Here is a 19,610-nt window from a genome sequence, read left to right on the forward strand (position 1 = left end):
AAAGGCACGAATGTGATCAAGGTGGTCACGCAGATTACGTCATTACGCTTTGTATTCGTGTTAAAAATGTGCTTCTCAGGAATAAAGAAAAAGCGTTAAATCGACCAATATGATTGCTATTATATGTTATGCACCTTCACTTCGCCAGCATGTATCTACTTCTGCATGAATTGGCTTTTTGTCATGCGTTTACTTGGTTATAAAAAATGATAGCATCACATATACATACATAAGAAACAATGAGATCGCTCACATGCAATGTCAGCGCGACATACATATATAATGATTGGGTTGTATGGTTTTAGTTATGACAAAACACTCGAGGGCTATTTGCCTAAGGGAAGAGATACCTTCGTGGAGGACTTTAAGAGAAACTGGGCCATATATACGTTACACATAATGAAAACCACGAAAACTCCAGCCTGTACGCTCACCGGGATTTGAACTCCGGACCGAACTACCAGCGTTCAGCGACTTTTACCGTTCGGCCTCTGGTATGTCATATGGAATGAATAAAATTTAAATGTTTTCCAAAAGTAACGTTCAAAACTGTAAATAAACGCTTTAAAACAAAAAACTGAGAGAATTATTTTGAAATTAAATATTTTCCCTGTATATTTAAGCCCAAACAATGCAGATAGGGCACCAAATTAAGCAGTTTCTTTTCCTTATTTTGTTTCCGTGAAATCTCTGTACTAAAATGTAAACCTCAAAGAAAGCGAAAAATTGGTAATTTATTTTAACTGTAAATTTAATACCATGCTTTATACCAAACATTTAATACTTTATCTAATGCTCAATTTGTAAACATTTTATGTTATGGTTTAAATATTTTACCTGAATTTTCTCTTAGCTATCAGGTTACATTTTAATTTTAGGCGTAAAAAGGCATTTTTAATGTTAATAATAGAACATTTCATCTCCCCTCCCTTATTCAATGTTTTTTGTGGTTTAGCTTGTAGAAGAAAGGAATAAAAAGACGGAATCCAGAAATAGAAAAATGTTATAATTTATAATTAATAAATAATTATGAATATTTATCAGCAGTTATCTAACAAATTTAAATAAGTATAAATATATATAAATACTTAAATATATAAACGTAAACGCAAACAAAAAGGTTAAATTTTTTTGTCTGCTCAACAAAAATAATTTTACAACTCACTGCTCGGTCACGGCCCACCTGTTATTGTTTACTGCTATTTTCTTTAAAATTAAATTTCTGTGACATTCATCTTTTCGTTACATTTATTCATATAATACAGAGATCAAAATGATCACAGCAATGCAGAGAGAAAAATTTTGTTCAAGTTTTTGCATTTATATATCAGATTTTACCGTTATTTTATTTTATTTCTTCCTCTCAATGTTCTACAAAATCTGCGATCTAGTAGTGAATATTTCACCCGCTTTGATTCCTCGCTACAAGTACAAACATATTTACATTATTGTTTGCTGATATAAAGATATGAAGATTATTTTTAAGAATTTATTCTAAAACATTTACATGCCGGTGCATAATTTAAGCAGGATATCGAGATATAGCTCCGACGATTATTTGTGGTAACTGATAATATTTCATGATATTCAAAAATAACATAATGTAATATACATTTCGTAATAGCACTAATTAATAACATAAATAGATCATTATACAGAGCTGCGATATTTTATCTACATCTCTGAAAATGACAAACGGAAAATAGATCAAATTTTCCGAATATTCCAACTATCGGTTCAAAGGATAGATAAAAACGTTAAGTGGGTTTGTTTTAGGTTTCGAGATTTTTCTGGCAAGTTGGTGCCCATTATAAAAGGGTTTTTACGACTTCTTTGTTCATTCTCAGCAGAGACGCCGGAATTTCCCTCTCAACAGTCTCAGATTTGAACGTTCACTATATTAGACAACATGCTCAAATTCATGGTAAGCATTATAAGTTTTCAGCATTTAACTCAGCAATATTTTTAATACATATACTCTTTACATATAACGGAAAATTTAAATATAATTAAAAAGTTGATTGAACAAACACGATTTTAATGGTTAAATAAAATCACTTTACGTTAAATGAAATATATATTTATAAATATGATTTGAATGAATTATAATATTTATATGATTTCATATAATGTATTTAAATGAAATATTTATTTAAGATTAATTATGAACGAGTTAAATTTTACTAAACAACAGTCTGAATGCATTTTCATTATTTTGTACCCATGCTTCAAATACTATATGAACACTTAAAAAGAAATTTAATTTTGGAAAAAATTCTAGGGCATTTTATTTATACATACAAAGTATTTCTGAAGTTATTATAATATTAAGGGAGAAAAATTGTTTACATTAGATGAAGAAACATACAAAGGAATATTATTTACATTGTAAATATTTTTTCTGCATCATTATTAAATACTGTCAGTTCATATAAGAAAAATAAACTTCTCTTTTGGCATTTTTGCAAAACATTCATTTAGTTAAAATATTTCATTTACAGCAACGAAACTTAAGCCACTAATTTTCTTTTCCTGGTAGTTAGAATTAAAATACTGTGCTTTTATTCATGTGCTAAGTAAATGGAATTTTTTTTTCCGGAACAACGTAAATTTAAACTTGTTTAATTTACCAACATTTTTAATTTTCCCTTTTATTTTACTTAATTTACATAGAAAAATTAACTAGGATAATGCGCTATATATACCGTGTTTGCGTAAATGCTTAACTTTTATATTCACAATCGCTGGTCGTAAACATATACTTCCAGTTACAAAAGTGTTTTAAATGACTCAAAGATTTTTGCTTTTATATTATTTAGGTTTTCCTATTTTTTAATTTAAAGAATTTAGCTTTTATTAGAATTATGAAATCTTCATACTTAGGAAAGTATCATAGGTCAGGAAACTGTTATACGCGTTAAAAAAAGTTTCACTTCCTACGACAAAAACTAACCGAGATATTTAATTTAATTTCAAAATTTTTGATTTTTCACATCACATTCAGTTTCCTTTCAGCTATTTTGAATTTGCATTAACCGAGAAGATTAATAAATAAATGAGAATAATTCGAGGTTGATTAAATTATATTCTTTTGAGATTTACTAGCGTTTTTTAATTTACAGTTTTGTTACATCTGGTATGCGGAAAGAATTTTCACAAAAGCAACTTATATGTTTTCGAAGTCTACAACCATGTTATTAATATTCTCGTGAAATTCTGTCACTTTAAAATCATAATCTGGCAATTGTACCAAATTCTTTAATGTGAAAATCTTCTCCCTTTTAATTAATGCAAATAATAATACGAGTTGGTCAAATACCAATAGTGAAGCCTGCCTATGATTTCTAGGCCACAAATTCTATAAGATTCTATGAATCAGATCTCCATTTTGAAAAGCCTTATACTGATCCATATTTTTCTCTGAAATACTCATCATTTAATCTCTTAATATCCGAAACAGTTATTTGAAACTGATGTTTTATTTTTAGTTATGCATGTATGCAAACAATTTATGTACGACCCTGTTTATGTCTCCGATTTAATATCAAATATCTTGGGCAATTCTTGTTCTACGGATCACACTTTTTGTGTTTTATTTTTCACAAAGCGAATAAAATTTTCTTAAACATAAATACAAGGACGGGATGAACGAGTAAAAAGTTATTTCTTTTATTTTAATCAAAACTGATTTCTTTAAATTTAAAAATTAAAAATGGGAATATTTGCATTATTTTAAAACATTTTTGCAATTGGAAATGCATGTCTACGACCGATTTTTGCAAAAATAAGGCTGGGTAAGGAGTTTTGTGTCTACGATGTATATTTAAGGCTCATTTATTTCACAGGCATATCATCACTTATCGGTAACCATGCACGCCACTTTGCAAATAATTTTTATGCAGACCTGCAGATTGCAAGTGCTCAGCACTGTTGCCCTTTGACAAGATATAAGTCATTTAACTTATTATTATTCAAAATTAAAATTTACATTATTTAAAAATATTGAAATATTTCAAAAACGAATTTTAACCCTTTTCACTGTCTAGAGGCTACTCTAAGTTCCCACTCTAATAAGTTGCATCAGTACTGAAAAGTGACACTGAGAATTCCTTCAGTAATTTTCTCCTATTGGAGACTTCTAAATTTCTGAAAACCAACCGAGTATTTCCTTTTTAAACATGAAAGAAAGTAGAAAACTTTTTATTCGATCTAAAATGAGATATAAGAAGTGATATATCAAGCTATTGCAAAATCCAAAGTTGTATGAGTAGTAGAGGTGCAATAAATTGTTAAAATTCGTTCAGCTAAAGTAAAGCTGTAAAATGAAATTAATAGATAAATAGTTAAACAAATTAAATAAATTTTTTTTTCATCACAATTTTTCCCCTTTCATACCTTGTGTTTCATGTTCTTAAAACGAACCCTGTGAAAACATCAGAAAAATAAAAGACAGTATGAGGAAGAATTTTTGTCTCACCAAATTTGTCCACCTAATGTCCATCAAATTTTATATAGAAATACACTCGTGTCCATGAAGATTACTTGTAAAATTAAACGGAACGAATTGCATTTCCTAATAGAAATAAATACAAAAATTTTAACAGTAGTTTTCACGAAGATTCAGCTAGTACATATAATTTTGAGGAAGTTGCTTTTTCAAAATAATTTTCCAAAAAATATTTTGTTCCTATACTTTTTTAACAACTTTAATTTTAGTATTTTTGTTCTAGGTTTTTCTTCTTGTTATCGGAGTGGCTGTAGCTGGAGTTATCTACCAAAAAAAAGAATACCCAAAATACGAATATGTTCGCCCAGTAAAAATTGTCACATACCCTGTGCAAACTATCAAGGTTGTGAGCGTTCCACAGAAATATGTTGTATCGCATGACTATTCATGTGATTATGACTGCTAGCATTTGGCCTTGTCTGTGTCAAAAACAAAAAGTATTCGCCTTCAAAGAAAACGCCTTCAAAGAAATTTACGAATTTTGTTGTCAGCAGGAAGAAAAAAATTATTAGTGGAACTATTTCTAGAAAATAATGAAATAAATTTATTATTTTCTAAGTGCATTTTTGTTCCGTTATCTAATTTTTTAGTATAATGTCAAGCAAAGCATGCATCCCATTAAAAATAAGAGATTCCTTAAATATAGAAAGGTGAGGATATGAGGGTATTTAATAGGGAACTTCTAAAGTACTAGTAATTTTACTTTTAAGGCTGAATCCGATCTCTCTCCTTGCACACATAAAACCAAGTCATATCAGATAAGTCAGATCGTGCAAACTGATAAATAGTATACCACTAAAATTTCATGCTGTAGGTGTAGACGAGGATACAGAGGTGGAAGATACATATTTACTATTGATTAAGTCATCATATTTAAAAGTCCTTATACTTTAAGCTCTGAGCATGGCAAATTAAGCTATTTATATTCAAGAAACTAATTTATAGTTTGCAAAGAAAACATCATTTCTTCTTAATACATATCAAATATAGAAACAACTAAAAAAAGAGAATGGCGATAAAGTCCGTATATACACTTATACTACACTGGAGTCCGTATATACACTTATAAAGGAATTGGTAGTTCTAAAAAGGGCAAATACCGAAGATCCCTTAAAAAACGTAATTTCAAAATGTCATCAAAATTTTAATGTATAAAGTAAAATGTTTAATTCTTAAATGAATATGATGAGATGATTCTTAAATTCAAAATTGTTCATTTTACTCAATTTATTGCAAATTAATGTTTAATAAAATAACCTAATTTTATAATAAAAAGAGCCGAAATTGTACATACTTAGGAACCTTGTACAATTTAATTTTATACATTTTTCAATACCCTCCATCAAGAAACGGAGTTCGTCGACACACATTTTACCTATGGGACTGCGGCTAAAGTCGGAACAGCTCTTCAAAGAAGTACAAAGGACGATTTCCGTGTACCTCCTTTGAGTGTCTTTCCTCCGTTTCCGCCCGTAGCCTCACTGATAAAATGCATATTGGCAAGATCCATGTAGCGTTGCATGATGGTCGAAATCTCCGGACGCGTATGGAAAATTACGCCAACAAAATGATTTTATCTATCACTCAACAGTACCCTGTATCACCTCAATGCGCCATTTCGACCCACAACACAATATATTAGTTTATTCGCAGACATTTCTAGTATGCACGAACGTGTTCATACATCATTTTGGGTTCTTGTCGCACCCTCCACACTTTCATACAAAGGAGTATATCTTTAGAACAATGGACAAAGCAGCATAACGAGAACACGCAAGTTGCCAGTAGTAAGCAGAAGAGAGAAAAATGGAGTGAAAATAATATCAGTTGTATTCTTAGCAAAAAAATTCCTTTACTCCGACTGGACAAGAGGTGTCACACTGATGCATGATTACATAAAGACGAAACAGATTAATTTTCATAGGACGCACTTTATATTCCAGACAAGGGGTGTGGCCAAATTAAAACCAGCAAAATAAAAAGATAAATTAAAGTTAATAATTTTGAGCTTTATTTTTTTATCTTACACATATTTTTTTAGCTTACCTATTCCCCTTTAAAGAGAAAAAGACTTAGCTACACAGAATCGTTTTTAGAGAAAAAGGGTTAAAGCAGTAGTAGGTGAGAGATGAAAAATTAGCAACCCTTTCGCCGGGAATCGAACCCGGACCTCTCAATGAGCGTGCAGACCGCTACACCACGAAGGCTCGCTAAGAAGGCGGGAGCAATACCTTATATACTCCCTCTTTTAAAGAGCAACTGGGATTTTTAGGGGACTCAGTTTCCAAATCCTGGGTGAGGAGACTCATCATCCGCCCTCCCTTTTTTTAATTCGGGTACCACTGCAGAGACATTAGGTATTTTTTGGAAGCAATAAAGATGAGAAATTAGCAAAGCCTTCGCCGGGAATCGAACGGCAGACCTCTCAATTATGCGCTGAGCGTGCAGACCACTACACCACAAAGACTCGCTAAGAAGGCGGAAGAAATACATTATAAAGGGATGATTGGCAATTACCTCCGTTCCTTACATAAGGTAACTGGTCTTTGTGAACTGCACTGAAGCATTACATATAAAAAATAAAAGCATGCGCTGGTATATGAAAAAATAAAAGTTATTATAATTAAAAAATTCCAGTTTTTCATCATTTGAGAGCCTTTAAATATTTATATATTATAAGAAGAGTAAAAGAAACTGTTATACGCATGTAAAAACAAACCTTTGTTTTTGAACATGTATTCGCTCAAAACACTACAGTATAGTCTCAATTATCCGTATGCGGGTTATCCGGTTTGCGAATTATGCGTGCTTGGCGGTGCCCGGGGATACACATTTAAGGCTATGACTCACAATCAATGTGTGTAGAAAACAAACACACGCAAATCCAAGCATGGAAAAAATTCTTCATAATAGAGAAATCGGAGATTTATCTAATGTTGAAGAAGTCGATGTAATAACTAAAGTTACATGCAAAAAAAAAAAAAAAAAAAAAAAAAGAAAAGAAAATATAAAACTTTTTCAAAAATATCGATTGGGAAAAAAACATCGAGGAATGGTTCAATGACGACTCGACTGAGTCGCACATTCAGTGCTTGAGTGATGAGAATATCGTATCAGATCAACAGAAAGGAACAGGGTGATACTGAAAATACAAGTGAAAAAGATACTGACTATTACATTAATCCCTAGACAGCAATGATTCTGTTATACTTCTTCGATCAAAGGGAATTCGAACAAAAAGATAAAATCACACTTCGAAAAATATGCAGTGAAATTCTTCAACTATTTAAACACTCTCAAAAACAAAGTTCTCAAAAATTACTGATTTTTATAAGAAATGGACAAATACAATATGTATGAATACTGACAATTAGGATTATCCGTGTTTTTTAGTTATCCATGACCTGCTTGCTCTGCAATAGTCTGGTTAATAGAGAGTACGCTGTAACAATTGAGCATCGCTTTGAACAGGCAGTTTAAAGCACTTTTTGTGTAACTTCATGATCTTGAAATCGACAGTAATGCTTGATCTCTTGAAGCATTAAATCATGAACACTTTTTTTTATCATTTTTAAATACTGAAGAGGTGGCCGAATAAATTTTAAAATGAGGAGTAAATTTTCCATTTTGCACTTGAGGTATGCTGTCCGACTAATTAAATTTAATTATAATTTAAATTAGCAATAACCCCTTAATTCTTCATTTTAATTTGGATGATTTCCTTCTATATTCAAAAATCAGTAATATCTCTTTTCTGGATGGCGTCATTTCTAGATTAATCCTGTCATATGACTTTTACGCAGAGATGATGACGTAGCTAAGAGCTTAACTGAAAATTTAAAGAGCCGACACTTCCTTTAATAAGCTGTCATTCTGGATACCTGCACACTTTGCTTCTACCTCTTTTCTCGCCAATATCTATTCAATCAACTTTCCTATATATTTCTATGACATTACATCTAAGTTTACATTATTACATATATATATGTGTGTGTGTGGTGTTGTTCTTTTGCGGAAGATGAAACCCGTTCATTCTTTCTTTAGTCGTGGCTGAGAAGACTGTTACTTAGACGAAGATTCGTACAAAAATCACAGCTGACTTGACGAACATCATATTTATTTTTCACAGGAACAATTATTCAGAAATGCACTTTTGCTTAAAACTGGTACAACATTAAGGGTGTTAAACACGTCATAGAATTTCCATATACGAAGTTTACATTTCAAATAATAAATAAAGAAGGCAAAGCGAAAGATGTGGTTAATTTAAGCAGCAGCAGGAGAGAAAAAAATAATGCGTATTGCCTTCGGTCGCATTGATAATTCGGACAGTCTTTACGTTAAAATTGAGCAGTGATTGAGCTAAAGATGTCGCAGTGCAAAGAAACTGCAGAGAAAAAATGACGTAACATGCGGCAGAGTGACGCAAAATCGCATCTTTGAAACGCGAATATGTTTAATTAAAATTTATGAATTTGAAGGTCTGTTGCCAGCTGATTCAATTTAAGTTTAATAGTTTTGTTTCGGATTTTTATATTTTACATATGTATAAAGATATACGAATCGAAATTCTGACTTTAATCTGGAATAGTCCCTTAGCTCGCCATTTTAATTTGCCCTTTCCATCCTAAAAATAGTTACTGCATTTATACTAAATCTCTGTATAAATTGTGCCATTTCAAAATTTATCTGCTTCACGTGATTATTATAAGCACTCGCGTGATTATTATTGATGATTACGAATGCACTTACATAATTATTACTAATTATTATGCATATACGTATATAAAACTTTAGCTAATAATAATTTTAAATTTTGATGCTGTAAATTTTATCAGGTTGTGCGTTCCTCTTTACTTGCTTTGGGAGCATTAAATGTCCTGACTCAGAACAGGGAGCTTACTAAAACTATGTTTAATAAATTTGGGAAGTAGACAATACACACAGGAAGGGTATACGAAACCCTTTATTTTTCTCTCTTTACAATGATTTCCGGACTTCGGAATACAGAGACCAACCACTTGTGGTCTGAACGTAAGAATATAAAATTATTAGCTAAACTCTAACTAAACTTAACTTTGGATTAATCAAACAAGTGCCTACTCCAAGATTGGCCGTATATTAGCAAAAAGCCGTATGTAGTACAGAGAACTGCTAACACTACGATACGTTTAAAATTATCAAGAGGATTAAACCTCTGGCCTTGAAGGCAACCAGCAACCGAGTAAAACTACTATGGCAAGCGGCCTGCTTCTAATAGCTCCTTCCTCTCTCTTGCTTGGCAAAAAGCCACAACTTAAGTACTTGGCGTTCGCAAGACAAATTTGCATAAATAAGTTAAAGCTTTCAATTCTGGCCGGAAGTAGAAAATAAGAAGTGATAGTAAAGATTTAAAATAAAATAAACGTTAGTAAAACTTAAGATCCTTACAATTTTAGTTACCGATAGTGATAAACCTGAACCAAAACTGATTTATTCTGAGCCGTATTTTCATTTTAGACATATTGCATTATTTCTTTTCTTTCTCGCTACTCTTTTGCCAGCGTGCTGCAGTCTTTTACTGTTTCCTTCATAGAAATCAATTGCTTTAAAGATGTAGAAAAGACACAAACGTGATCTAGAACTGGCACGTAGATTGCGCCTATTACGCTGGGAAATTGATGTTGAATGTACTTTGCAGGAGCAAAAAAAGTGTTATATCAGTCAGTATTACTGATAACGTATTCTATACATCGTCACTTCGTCATTATATACGTACTTCTTCATGAATCGGCTTCCATTGTCCTTCATCGACGTCCTAATAAAAAATATCATTCCATATGTATACATAAGAAAAAAGAGACCCATTCATTACAATGCCAGCATGAAATGCATACCTGACGAATAAATATTTTAAATCGAAAAATTATAAGTAAATATTGTAAAATAAAATACTGTGTATTTAAACTAATATAATGCAGTTGCAGGTTACGTTTGACGAAGTTTCGTTTCCTTATTTTACTTTCCTAAAAGCGAGTGCTAAGATATTCGTATGTAAATCTTAAAGAAAACAATGATAAGCAATGGAAAGGTTTTGCATATTTTTTTTTCTTTAATACCTTTCTTCTAGCTAGAACTAATATAGATTTCTAAATATAATGTAATGTTTTATATAAAATCTGTTATAATCTTTAATACTTCTGTAATGTTCCATTTTTTAAACATTTTATCCAGTGGTTTAAATATGTCTCTCGATTTTTCTCCTGTATATCAATCTACATTTCGATTTCAATTATAAAAAAGTATTTTTACTGTTAAAAGAGTAGCGTTTCAGTCTCTCATACCCACTTATTCAGTATTTTCTTGATCAAGTGTTTTCCAGATTTTTTAGCACCGTGATATGAGAGCAGATCGTTGCTCTCTAGAAAAGAGTCACAGAAAGATGGAATCCAGAAGAAAATGATGTGAAATTATATTAATAATAAATAATAAACAAAAAAATCTGAAAGCTTTCAGATATTACTCCCAAAGGGACTTTTTTTAACGTTTCGTGTGTTACCTTTATTCATTAAATATCATGTTTTTCGCCCTTAAACCATAAAATTCAATTCAACAGCAATATCACAAAATACTTAAAAGAGCATATCTTTAGAATTTCCGATCCACAGTCTCGCGCGCTGGAGATAAAAATGTTTTTTTTCCCCTCCTACAGTGCTGCCATTGCTGGCTTTGAAATCGTTGAGCTTCTTAATCAAAAACTTTACAAAATATGAAATAGATTAAACAAATTCCAAATTTAAGCTTCCAGATGTACATTTTCGAGTGGAGACGTACGTTATTCAGAATTTCGTGGCTCTAGATACCGTTGTTTTATCACAGTGCTCAAACATACATACATTTATGCAAATTCTTCATTATTTAATTTTTTAAATATAAAACAGAGCTCTAATATTTGGTGGCAAAAATTTAAAAAGTAATTCACCGTTTATAGTGAATCAACAGAAAATGTCAAAACGAGATTAATAGCCCTTCTAGGCAAATTGCCCCTTTGGGCTAATAATAACTGAATAATTATCAACAATCAATTTTAAATAAATTAAAATTTTTAAATAGATTTATGTAATCGTAAAAGAAAACAAATGCTATTTAAATCTCTTCTCCGCCTAGCAAAAATAATTTCCCGATTCACTACTCATTCAAAGACTCACACTTGTTATTGCTTAGTTTTAGCTCTTTAAAATTCAGTTTTTCGGCTTTCCTATTTTTATTACATTTATTCATAAGTAGAATAAAGGATTTTAGTGATACGTAGAGAAAACTTGGGTTTCAAATTGTATATGTAAATATCGGATTTTAAAGGTTAGTTCATTTTCTTTCTTTCTGGAAATGTTCCACCCAAATCTGCAATATCGTCTGCTGTGGAAGCTGAATAAATGTTTATTTCACTCGCTTTCATTCTTCGGCAACGATCATATTTGCATTACTGTTTGCTGATACTATAAAGATATTATGATTATTTAAAGAATTTTTTCTCATACATTTATATGTAGATGCATAATTCCAGTAGGTCATCGAGATATATCGCCTACGATTATATGCAGTAACTGATGTATTTCATGATATTCGAAAATAATAACAGAATATAATTTACATTTCATTACAGTACTAATTAATAAGATAAACTGATCATTGTAAACAACTATGAAATTTTATCTGCATGACCGAAAATGAGAAACGGAAAATAGATCAATATTTATCTCAAATCCAATTTTCGGTTCAAAGGAGAGATTAAAAACTTTGGATTTGGTTTTCTTAACTTTCTAGATTTTACTTGCAAGCTATTTCGTACTATATAAAAGGGGTTTTCATGACTTCTTTAGTCATTCGCAGTAGAGGCGCTGGAATTTCCTTCTAAATACTCACTGTTTTGAAAATTAATTACTAAACAACATCATGCTGAAATTTATGGTAAGAATTTTAACTCACTCATCGTGATTTTAACCCAATATTCTTTTCAACAGTTTAATGCGCATGATCTTTACGTATAATGAATATATAACTAAAATATTAATTTAACAAAATCACGATTTTAAATTGTAGATGAATTAAATTCTACTAAGTAGTAGTTTGGATAAATTTTCATCATTTTGTATCATGCCTCAGATATAAGTGTACTTAAAAAGAAATTTAATTTTGTAAAAACAAATTCTGACACTTTATATTTATGCACACAAATTAATTCTAAAATTATTATAAAGTAATATAATCCATATTTTAAAACGTTTGGCTATACCAAAACTAAATAGTATAAGTTTATGTAAAAAAGGAAAGTTTGGCAGTTTCGCAAAACTTTCATCGTTATAAAATATCTCATTTTCAGCAAAATAATTATATTACTTCATTTTGTTCTGGTGATGATGAACAGAGTAAAAATACTCATTCACTGTTTAATTTTCTTAATTGATTAGCTCAGAAATAAAGTAATTTTATTTTACACTTTTCTAGGCGCCGACTCCCTGATAAAAATATCCCAGGAAACATGAAATCATTTTTAAGCCCAAACGACGTTAGCCGAAATGGGCTATTAGTCCCTAAACGGGATTTCGCGTTATCCAATATAAACGGTTGTGTCACTTTTAAAATTATTGCCGCCAAATATTATCGCCCTTTATTATTTTTAAATAAATCAAATAATGAAGAATCTGATTAAATATATGCATATTGCATTGTGAAAAATCAACGATACATAAAGCCATCAATTTTGAAAAACGTAATAATAACCCATATCTTGGCACCTGGAAGCCCGAATTTTGAATTAATTTTATTAACTATTTCATATTTTGGGAAATGTAACGAATTTGGGATTAATAAACTCAGCGATTTCAGAACGAGAATTGGTAACACTGTACGAATTTTTTTTTTTTTTAATCTTCAGCACAGTCTATCAGTAATTCTATCATTAATTCTAGATTGTCATATCAGTAAGATAACTTGTTTTTAAATATTTTGTGATTTTGCTGCAGAATCCAATTTTATGTGGCATAAATCCGAAGAAGGGTATATTTAATAAATAAAGTAAAAACTCAAAACTTTAATAATAAGAAGACAAAAAAATGTTTTGTAAAGCCATCTTAGTAAGAAAACTGAACAGCAGTGATTTGATGAACTAAGAAAAGATCCTCCCCAAAACAAAACACCAGAAAATATGTATGTCAACATTTAACTCTTCATCGGGAATTCTAAACGTATACTGCTATACTGCTTTTAAGATTTTTGTAATTTTGCTGTTGAATTGTATATGGCTTAAGTGCGACGAAATTGTTGCTTAATAACAAAGCTGAAAAGAGTAAAAAAGAAATGGATGAGTGCAACAGCAAACTGCCAGCTCAGCGACACAGCGTTAAAAAAAAAAAAAAAAAAAAAAAAAAAAAAAAAAAAAAAACTATCAAATCCTTTTGGGCGACCGTTAAAATCTAAAAGCTTTCAAATTTAACTTTTTTTAATTTTTAGTCCAAAGGGGCTTTGTCCGTGAAGGACTGTTGTTTTCGTTTTGCAATTTTGCGTCGGAACTCTATAACAGCGTATCGCTTTTCAAATCGTTGCCACCAAATACAATCGCCCTGTATTATATTTGAAGAAATTAAATAATGAAGAATCTGCATTAAATGTATGCATGTTTCTCGCATTGTGATAAAACAACGGTACCTAAAGCCATCCAATTTTGAATGACGTAATCCTACTGCGAACATGAGCATTTGAAAGTCCGAATTTGAAATTTGGAATTTGTTTTATTATAGATTTCATATTTTGTAAAACTGTAACGAATTTTTGATTAACAAACTCAACGATTTAAAAGCAAGCAATAGCAATATTCTACGCAATATATATACATATATATATATATATGTATATATATATATATATATTATATATATATATTTTAGTCCAAAGGAGCTAACAAACTCAAGGATTTCAAAGCGAACAATGGTAACGCTGTACAGAAAAAAACATATCTCCAGCGCGCGAGACTGTATCGGAAATTGTAAACATATGCTCAATTTAAAACTATTTTGCAATATTGCTTTTGAACTGAATTTTATGGTTTAAGTGTGAAGAACGTGATATTTAATAAATAAAAGTAACAGACAAAATGTTTAAAAAAAACGCCCCTTTGGACGTAATTTAAAATCTGAAACCTTTCAGATTATTTTTTTTTTAAATTTCATGTCTCAAGTTTAAATAATTTAAGTAGTTATTTTTTCAAATTTCGTTTTTGTTCAGCTGGTGCATTTTTTCCCCTCGAGGAGGTGTAAGATAGCTTTCAATTAGATTTTGTTTTTAATTTTTAATTAAAATTTATGATAGCATTATTTAATTTTTAAAGTTTTTCTTGTGTCAAATTTGTACAGTAATTTTTTGCATTGTTTAGTACATTTAACAAATTCTTCATGTTTTCGCTTATCCATATATGATTCTGATATTTTAATTTGCTTTGATTTTAGTTTAATTTCTAAATTATATCTATCTATCTAACTATCAATCTATTTATCTATATCTACCTATGAAGATCTATTGAATTAATTTAGCTGAAAATACAGCTTATTCGGCTCATTTTATTAACTAACATATTATCACATATCAGTAATCTGTGATCGCACATCCCTTGACAAATAATAACCTACGCTGACTAGCAAGTAGCAGTTTGTGAGCGGTATTGCCATTCCATAAGGAGTAAGTTATTTAATTCACTATTTAAATTAAAACTTTACAATATTTGAAAATACTGAAAGATTTCAAAAATGAATTTTTACGCTTTTCAATGCCTAGAAAGTGACACTGATTTGCCACTCAATACATTGTGTGTATATTGAGAAGCGGCATTAAAATTACTTTAGCAATTTTGTATTAGAGACTTTTAAATCGTGAAATACCAATCAGAAATTTCTCTTTTAAAGGTTAAAGAAAATGAGAAAACTTTCAATTCGATCTAAAATCTATTCTACTAAAGTCTGTGCGCGTCTGTCTGTTTGTTTGTTTGTGACATCATATCCTCCGGAACGACGGGGGGAACTATTTCGAGAGAGATACCCCGAATTCCAAAAATTTCTTAAAAACTCTGAATTTTCGCACTCATTTTTCCGAGCGGCAACAGTCTCGCGCTATGGAAATAAAAATCTGCTTTATTTCGAAAAGCGTTGCCACTGCTTTCTTTCAAATCGTAGATTTTTTTTTAATTTGTATGCTTTACAAAATGTGAAATAAAAATAGTATTACCAAACATTAAATATATTATTTTGACAGAAGATCATAGTCTGACGTTGAAGAAAACACGCGACTGCATGTGACGTCATTGTATGTCGAAACTTTTTCGTTCCTGTTAGCATTTCAAATAAATAGCTGCTGTTGGATTTTTTTTTTTCTTTTTTTTTTCTTTTTCTTTTTTTTTTTTTTTTTTTTTTTTTGTCTCGGTTTAGAATAATTGACATGATATGTTATTGCGACGTTTATTCTTTTATTGACATTGAGAACCAAATTGTTATATTACATTAAATTTAAATCATACGCATACGGGACATACACATACGTGAAGGGTCAAAAGTTTTTGTTTCCTGGTTTGGCAACAAAAAACGAATTGGTTGTTCCTTGGAAGGAATGAGATGATTTTATTCATACTGAAATGTTTATGAATTTTCGTTTCAGGTGTACACAGAACTTACAAATTTTTGTTTTGGCCTCAGCCCGCTCATTTGGAAAGCTTATCTGCTAGTGAGTTATAAAAAGCGTTAGATGAAAGCATTGTAACATCTAATGTTGTATTTAAAGAAGTCCGATAAATTGACAAATTTCTTTCACCTAAGACTGAAATAAAACTGTAAAATGAATATATATGAATATACATATAAAATAAAAAAGCAAATCTACTTAAATGTTTTCATTCCTATTTTTCTGCTATGAACACTTCTGTTCGATATTTCTAAAACGAACTTTATGATAACATCAGAAAAAAATAAAACAAACATGATGCAATTGAAGAATTTCTGTCAAAACATTCCCACTCATCACCTTTTACTGAAACTTTCGTGAGGTTACAAGTAACAAATTGCCTTTATAATCATAGCAGTAAATTAGAAACTAAATCAGATAATTTCATGAAAAATCAGTGCTGTATAATTTGAGGCTGAGCTAAAAGTCATTCTTGCAACAAATAAAAATGTCATAATCTAGAATATAAGAGAGAGAAGATTCAAATATAAGAGTGTAATACGTAAGCAAATAGTTTATGGAAATTTAAAAAGTTTATTGATCCAAAAATATTTTTAAAGATTTAAATAAATTTTTTATTTCAAGGATGTCCTTCAACAACAGTTTAAATGTAAGCTGTTTAAAGTATTAGGAAACAGAACGAACATGATTTTACTTATTTAATAATCTTTTATGTTTCCCACGTGTGGTCGGAAGTCAGTGCCACTTTTTGTCACATTTACCTATTCGGATATTAGGAGCTATTTTTTTTTTTTTTTTTTTTTTTTGTAAAATAATTTTCCAATTTTTCAAAACAACTTTTTTAACTCCATTTTTTTTTATTCTAGGTATTTCTTCTTGTTATCGGCGTGGCTGTAGCTGGAGTTATCTATCAAGAAAAAGAATACCCAAAATATGAATATTATATTCAGCCAGTAAAAGTCGTGACACATGCTGTGCAAACTATCAAAGTTGTTAGCGTTCCGCAGAAATATGTTCCATCACATGGTTATTCGTGTGATTATGACTGCTAGTATTTGCTTCTCTAGTATGGCAAAAAGAAAGAGAATGAAAAACGTATTAATAATTTAATTAATTGTTAGCAGAAATAAAAAATTATAAATGGAACTTATTCTTCAGAATAAGGAAATAAATTTAATGTATTCTGAGAAAATTTTTGTTCTGTTGTCTAATTTTTTAGTATAAACTAAAGCAAACTATGCACTCCATTAAAAATAACAGATTCCTTGGGAGCATGTAACACATTGGATATTTTACTTTTAAGCCCGGATCTGATATCTCTCCGCATTACAAAACAATGTCATTAATTTAGATTATGTAAATTCATATTCATAATATGAATTAGTCTATTTATTCAATATATTCTTCTACTACGGAACTCTACGATTTCGTGTGCCAAGAGTAGACGAGGATACACAGATGGAAGATACATTTTAACTGTTGCATGCATCATGAAATTTAAAAAGCCTTTTACCTTAACTCTGAGCATGGCAAATTAAACTATTTATTTTCAAGAAACTAATTCATTGTTGCAATGAAAATATCAGTTCTTTTGAATATGTATCAAATATAGAAACAACTAAAGGAAGAAAATGGGAATGTCATTAATTTCTAGATTCTAAATATGCATTTACAAAGGAATTTTCATTTCTGAAAAGGGCAAGTACCAAAACCACCCTCCCAAAAATGTAATTTCAAAATGGCATCAAAATTTTTATGGGACTACGGCTAAAGACAGAATAACTCTTAAAGGTTTGGTTTATGTGATTATGGCAAAGCCTTGAGGGCTATCTGCCTAAGGGAAAAGATGGCTTCGTGGAGGACTTTCTAAGAGAAACTGGCTCGTATACACGTTACTGACGGGGAAAACCACAAAAACTCCCATTCAGCCAGCCCGTTCGAAGGATTCAAACCTCGGGCCGAACTACCAGTGTTCAGCGATTTTACCGCTCGGCCGCTGGTGTGCTCTCTGTTAAAAGGAAGTATAAAGAAAGGATTTTAAGTACTTCTCTGAGCTCCATTTCCTTTCGTAGCCCTATAGATAAAATCAGTGCTGCCAATTCGTTTTGCCTTAAGAGTTATTGTTAAATTTCTGCCGTGCCTCGCTGGCACCCAGTGATTTATTTATGTTTGGAAAAATAACAGTTCATGAAAATATGGGATTTTATTGGAAGATTTTCTATTTACAAATAATAAATTAAATTAAAACTAAATAAAAAAATCACTAATAAAACGCAAATGTGGTGTAAGTACAAACTAATTTTATTTCAAATTAGAAAATAAAGAAAAGCACGTACTAATAAAAAATTAATAATACAAGATAATGTAACTGATAAATTGTCAAATTGTTAAATATCTCAAATTGTTAAATATAAAATCAGTGCTCACTCAAGTCATTAAATTGCTATTAATAAGATATTTGATTATTAATATTGTCTGACAACTTATTAAAATTTGAGCATTTTCTGATGCACAGCATGCCAGCACCATGTTGTTTTTCACGTGCTCTGGATTCAATACAATTCTGCACTCGTTTTTTATTATTTTAAATTGTTAAGAAACCTGCTCACAGAGGTAGGTTGACCTAAAAATTGCTTTCTCTGTTAGTGTATACCTAGGTATGTTTTTGTATTTAATAGTGTCCATTAGTTTGAAAACTCCATAACTTTTATTTTCTGTGCTTTTGGATGCTATATCAGTCCGAAGAGTAATAATCTGTTACTCAGACTCTTATTTAATAATAAAACAAAATTTTTTTAATTCTGAGCTAAGTAACAGAAGTTTTTCAACATGCTTAGATAAATCATACGCCAGAATAAATTTCTGGTTTATAATGAGGGTAAATGACGAAAAACAGAGATAGTCTTTCTCCAGTAAGTTTCTCCACAAACCTATTTTAGCCAGAAAAGCAGGTATCGAGTTCATCATTTCCGATACATGTGTTCCTTTTCATTTTCCTTTCCTAACGTGGTATTCAAGTCATTGAGTTTTGCAGTGATATCGATTAAAAATACTAAATCCAGATATCACTCCATGTCATCGAAAATAGGGTCATTGTTGTCTTTGGATATGAAAAAACTCTAATCACCGACAGCACTCCACCAAATCTTGTTAAAATCTTTCTTTATCTTAGCCACCTTACCTATAAGAGTGAACTGTTTAGAGGTCAGATTTCTTGATGAATGGCGCTGTGGTATGAATTAAATTTGAAAAATATGGCATCCTGCTTACGGCTTGAGTTAGAATATTGGGTGCCAATGAACCCAATATTCTAACTCAAGCCGGCGCACCAACGGTTTTGATTAGGACGAGTTTTGCATTGGTACTTTTTCTTCAATAATAGAATTTTAAATTACGTGAT

The 19,610-nt window shown here is 30.6% G+C and overlaps 1 long non-coding RNA gene across 3 annotated transcripts; it reads left to right on the forward strand.

Annotated features, from left to right (window-relative positions):
- Nucleotides 1–1,793: 1,793 nt before the first annotated feature.
- LOC118191164 (uncharacterized) lies at nucleotides 1,794–17,427 on the forward strand. 3 transcript variants are annotated; one of them, XR_004758535.2, is made up of 2 exons: nucleotides 1,794–1,924; nucleotides 4,731–5,070. It is a non-coding gene; the product is annotated as an uncharacterized LOC118191164 (long non-coding RNA). The 3 variants fall into 3 exon arrangements; XR_015040001.1 differs by lacking the exon at nucleotides 4,731–5,070 and adding an exon at nucleotides 17,077–17,427 and having other exon boundaries at nucleotides 1,821–1,924; XR_015040000.1 differs by lacking the exons at nucleotides 1,794–1,924; nucleotides 4,731–5,070 and adding exons at nucleotides 12,321–12,454; nucleotides 17,077–17,421.
- The last annotated feature ends 2,183 nt before the right edge of the window (nucleotides 17,428–19,610 follow it).

Source organism: Stegodyphus dumicola, chromosome 3 (assembly GCF_044657685.1).
Source record: "Stegodyphus dumicola isolate Sdum_Otavi_A_Nest chromosome 3, ASM4465768v1".
Taxonomy (NCBI): Eukaryota; Metazoa; Arthropoda; class Arachnida; order Araneae; family Eresidae; genus Stegodyphus; species Stegodyphus dumicola.